Source organism: Papaver somniferum, unplaced genomic scaffold (assembly GCF_003573695.1).
Source record: "Papaver somniferum cultivar HN1 unplaced genomic scaffold, ASM357369v1 unplaced-scaffold_10, whole genome shotgun sequence".
Taxonomy (NCBI): Eukaryota; Viridiplantae; Streptophyta; class Magnoliopsida; order Ranunculales; family Papaveraceae; genus Papaver; species Papaver somniferum.
This window is the reverse complement of record NW_020618825.1, coordinates 18,580,315-18,585,899: the sequence shown is the minus strand read 5'-3', so window position 1 is coordinate 18,585,899 and position 5,585 is coordinate 18,580,315. Positions and strand designations below refer to the sequence as shown.

Genomic DNA, 5,585 nt, shown 5'->3' with positions numbered 1-5,585 from the left:
GTTGATTTTCAAATCGATATCGGATGAATTTTTTTTTTTTGTGTACTGTTCAAAACCTAATCCATCTGATTTCATCCAGAAATATTTATTTAAAAGATGACAAGAATATAGATCCACAGTTATTTCATCTAGATTTCTGTTTTGAGTTGAAATTTTTTGAAAAATTTTGTCAACAAATTTTCTAGGTTTTTGAATTAAAATCGATTTAATTTTAATCTAAATTTCCAATAGAAAAATTTAAGTTTATTTATGAACTCAGAGCATCTTAATCTCCGTTACCCGTCACATTTACGTTGTTGACTTAAAAATCGTATCCAATGTAATTATGGTATACTGAGTTGTCACAGTTCTCAAATTGGGGGAAGAAATGAGAAGAAGACCAGGAATTGGTGGTGTAGAATGATATCTGGAAGAATCCTGCATTCAGATCACAATTCCCCTAGATGTCTGCAAAAATTGGGTTGATCCCTTTGGCTTCAAACAAAGGATTCTGGGCTGAGCTATTGGGAATTGGTGACATCAATTATGAACTTGGTAATACTCATCTTCTATACTAAGAATATTTGTCTAAAATGTCCACAGATTTAACATGTAACTACTTTTTTTTTTTTGCTGAGATGTTGTTAATTATTTGGTTAAGACAGGGGTTCAAAACGTCGACATTTGCTTGGATACAAGGTCGCTCAATGGGGGTTTGATAAACTTGCAGGAGCTTTGCACTCTACTTTGTCAAAGGCGAAAGGCTGCTCGTGACTCTGTGTCTGAAAATGATTGTTTACGTGCTATAAGTTGAAGGTAATACTATAAGATCATCATTTTTTGGCGTTAGTTAAAAGATGAAATATCAGTGTTAAGATATTGTTTGCAGCTAATGTATATTGGTGTATGATTAGTGGTAGCATGTTTACTAGGAGAGGGAACAAAGAGACTTTAGGAAATAGATATATTATTTGGTATGCAGGTGGAGACGGGAATCACAGACACTATAAGTCCATAAATGCGACGAGAATTACAGTCACTATAAGTCCACCAATGCATCTTTTAGTGCATTGTTTGAGGAAATACTTTTTAATTATCCTAGAAGTGTAAAAAATGTCCTTTGATCTGCGGAACCAATGTGCATCTCTAGTTCATATTAGTTGTTAAGATGATCATAAAAATTGTGCTCTGCTAAAGAGAACGGGGATATGAGACTGTTGATGGGTTTCCTTGATGTGATCCCTTGTGGTACAAAGCCTATTGTTCTTATAGATAAAATTCGTTATTTACTTCTTTCCTAATTCTCGTAACAGCAAATGATGTATTTACCAAACGGTGAAAACTATACACTCGAGTATCCTTGCATCATGCTACATGACCTTGATTACTTTTATAATGGCATTTCCAGATATTGGGTAGTGGTTTTGAGGTCATTTCTGTTGGAAAGAAAAAGCTGGTTCCGTCAGTTCCTACAAAGTTAAACAAAGATCACAATGAAATTTTGGAGCTGGCCCAGGTTTGTCTTCTTTTCTAATATAATTTTTACAAACTTGAATTATCATACCCAAGATATAGATTAAGAGACTACATTATTTTTTCCTCCAGTACTACTAATGTATGTAGAAGATTCATACCTGCTGGATGTAATGGATGAGGGTATCGTCAGTTAATTTGTTCCCAAGTTGGTCCGTCACATGGAACACTGGCGTCACAAAAACTTTTGATTGTTAGGATAACAAACAACAAACAGTCCCCACCCACTAGCCCACTAGGCCACCACATTAAGGTTAGGATTGCAAGATTCCAAAAGTAGCACAAGTATGGGTTCTCAAAGTTTTTGTTTTCTTAATTTTCTTTTAGCTTAATGGGATTCACTTAAAGTTGGAAAAAAAAATCGCTTAATTAATCAAGAAAGTCGAATCTATAGTGATTATTGGTTTGTGAGATGCAGATAAGGAGGAAAAGGAGGGGAGAAAGTAGTAGGGAAGGAGGGAAACTTGGCGTCCGTAAACCAACGAGGTTTCCCTTCTAGCTGCTCATACGAGGTCTAGCTGCTCATACAAGATCTTTCACAATTCGCTTGTTTGAACATGACTGTATATTATTTTTTCAGACGTTTTTACCTTTTTATTGTCAGCATAACTTGTCAACTACAATGCGTTGCATTGTTAACTTCCTAGGGATACGCATGATATGTACGGTCGGAAAACATTAGAATTCGTTGTTCGGCTGGTGAAAGTTTAATGTTTACAAACAATTCCACTGGCACATTACTCAGTGTATCGAGATTCTGATAGAAATGTATTTTTTCCCCTGTTTGTTTTGTTTTGGGGATATAATGTAATTGACTATGCAATGGTTTGCCTATATTTAGTATATTAGTACTGTATGAATTTTGTTTTGGATAAGATATATATATATATATGTATATATGTGAGAGTCTATAAAATCGGTATTGTACATTTTATGGTTGAGAAAAATAGTACTAAAATGTATACGGTAATCTTAGGCTCAAGGTTATGTGACCGTTAGAGAAGTAGAGAGGCGTTTTTCCTGGCCATTCGGCCGTGTTACAAATGCTTAATTTGGAAACTTTACTCGAAGTAAGTTTTCCGTTTTAGTTTTCATTTGATTTCCGTTTTAGTTGACATGATTTCTCCTTGGTTTTCATTTTAAACAAATCAATCTGTTGAAAATTTGCAGGAAGGTCTAACTATGATTGATGATGGTCGCAGAGACTGTAAGTGCATGTATTGGTTTGCTTGTGTATCAGTTTCTTCCTCTGCATAGGCACGTTTTTGTTCATGTCCGAGGATATACTAACTGAAGATGTAACTGCTAGTTGCACTATCTAATTGGATGTGTAACTTCCGGTTACACATGCCTGATGCATGTGTAACTTCCGGTTACACAAGTCGTATCATGTGTAACTTCCGGTTACACAAGTCATATTACACATCTATTTAAGTTCTTATTGCAACTGACCTCTTAATTGTAATTTATTCACTTAGTTCCTGTAAATTAGTAAAGCAGTTTATTTGCTAGTTGTGCATTTTTTTTCCTTTTTAAGTTGCCTTGCTATTGGGATCCGACCATAAAAACAACTTTTTCGTAGTGTGATTGCAATTCAGGAGATTTCATTTAACAAGAAGAACAGATACTTCACTTTAATCTGATATTATGGTATCTTTTTGTCTTATTACTTTGCAGGACAACTATATGCAGAACAAACTTGTGAGACTTGTATGCGTCTTTCTTCAGGTCCTGATTCGGTATAACATAATTAATGGTGAGTTACCATGTGTCATTTAAAACTTGTTTTTAGCTCTGACATGTATGATTTATTGTGCTGGGAATCTAGGATCAATTATTGTTCTTATAATATCAGATAACTTGTCTTTGAACCTTGTTAGTATGATGCTTTGATGGAATTTTTTGCTAGTAAGATGCATTTTTAACTCTTGTGGTTCCAGGTATATGAAACCTATGTCCGTTTAGCTCTAGAAGCTGAGGAATTTCCGGAGTTTAATCAGGTTGGCTACTGATTTGTTGTAAGTTATCTGACCTTTATTGGATGTGTAACTATTAGTTACACATGCTAATTAGATGTGTAACTTCTAGGTACACAAGCTGAATGGATGTGTAGCTACCAGTTCCACATGCTAATTAGATGTGTAACTTATAGATACACATCGCTAGGTACACAGTTCCATGAAATAGTGTTTATGTAGTGTTTCGGTGCATATTTTTGTTGTTCTTTTTCAGATTCGACACTAATTGAGAGTTACACTAGTCATTTCATGTATGATTGTTAGTTATATTTCTGGTTACACTAGTCATTTCATGTATATTTCATCTTTTCCACATGTCATTTCATGTATAACTTCTAGTTACACTGGCCAGATGCATCTTCAATTTTTCTTCTCTTTTATTTTTGTTGTTCTCTTACATACTGAATAATATTTGTTTGCATTATTGTTTTGTATTGGTTAAATATTGAACAATATTCTTTTGCATTTTTCTTTTGACACTGGTTCATGTTTGTTTGTTGTTATATTTCAGGTTTCCCGATAAATTAATAAAAGATAATTGCTTGTTTGTGGTTGGTCTCGCTGGAATTGAAGTTGACGCTGAATACACAAGTCCGATGCATGTGTAACTCTCAGTTACACTAGATAGATGCATATGTAAATGTCAATTACACTAGACAGATGCGTGTGTAACTAGAAGTTACACATGCTAAGAAATTATTATAAATGAATATTAAAGCAATACATGTATTTTTTGTATGCGTTCTTTTTAATGTCTATTTTTTTTATGTGTAAATTTGCGTTACACATGTCATAAGGATATGTAACTTCTGGATACACATTCCATATGCATGTGTAACTTCTGTTTACACATTCACACTACACTTTAATAATTTCGGGCCCAGATTTAATAATTATGGGCTTAAATTTAAATTTTATTTAATTTGGGGCTTGACAGTATATAAAAGGGCATGGATGTCATTTAGTAACTCGGGGCCTAGATTTAAACTTCTTTTAATTAAGGGCCTCATATTATGGGTTATTCATGGGTTGGGTCTTCGTCTAATTTTCCCTTAGGAAAAAGAGGTATACCAAAGCGATACTGGGTGACAACTCTAAATTGTCTTGGGCCTATAGTTTGGTTTAGCCCAGTAATAGGTATGGATTTAAGATAATCCATGGCATGTTCACGCCTGTTGCATTGCCAGAGGATAGCATCTCGAGTAGACAGTTGATGGGATGTAGGCACCTCTCGTTTCACAGCGTCAAAGTACAGTTCCGCCAGTTTCTTCATGGGTTGTGGGGCGGTGGTATTGACGTCGAAGGAGGGGGGAAGGCCACATTTCTTCCTGAAGTTGTGTGCTGCCTGTTGGAAACTTTGGTTCAGCGTAGGGACTGCCACATTCCTTAAGATCGATTCCTGTAAGGTACCGGTTTGTATGCTGGAGGTTAGATAGCAATAATGGGCTGTGTCTTGCATTGTATAAACACCTAGGCCTCCATCTTTAATGGGTAAGGTAACCAGCCTTTGCTGGAGAGGGCCAAAGCCATCGCCATCGCCAACGATAAGATGTCTCAAGGAGCACGTCAGTAGGTGATCATATTCAGCTGTAACTGATTGGATAACTGCATGATCAGTTGTTCGAAGTGTAAAATACAGTTTAGAAACTCCACTGCAGTTCCGCAGAAGCAACAACTCACTCTGTGGGTCTTTAAGAGACTTGGTGCATTCCATTAATTGTGCAGTCTTGTGTATGCGCTGCCGAATAATGTTGCTGCTGAAGTCCATGTCTAGGCTAGATGGGTCGCCTAAAATTTTAACACCCAAAGATGGCTTACCAATACAAGGAGGGAACAGGCCTTCAACCTCTCGTCTTGGGTCAACTGAAGGCCAGAAAATGTTAGGAAATGCAGGCCACGACATCCACCGTGTTGCTGGATAATTTTCAGTGCTTTGGATACCTCTAAGGTGTCACCAATGATGGTGCCGTAGTCAAGGTACCACGCGTTCATATACAGGGTGCATTCAGCCGCAATAGTGCTTATCAGGATTGGCTGGAAAGATCTCTTTGGGGA

The 5,585-nt window shown here is 36.3% G+C and overlaps 1 pseudogene; it reads left to right on the top strand.

Annotated features, from left to right (window-relative positions):
- The first annotated feature begins 443 nt into the window (after nucleotides 1-443).
- LOC113326497 lies at nucleotides 444-2,769 on the top strand (annotated as a pseudogene).
- The last annotated feature ends 2,816 nt before the right edge of the window (nucleotides 2,770-5,585 follow it).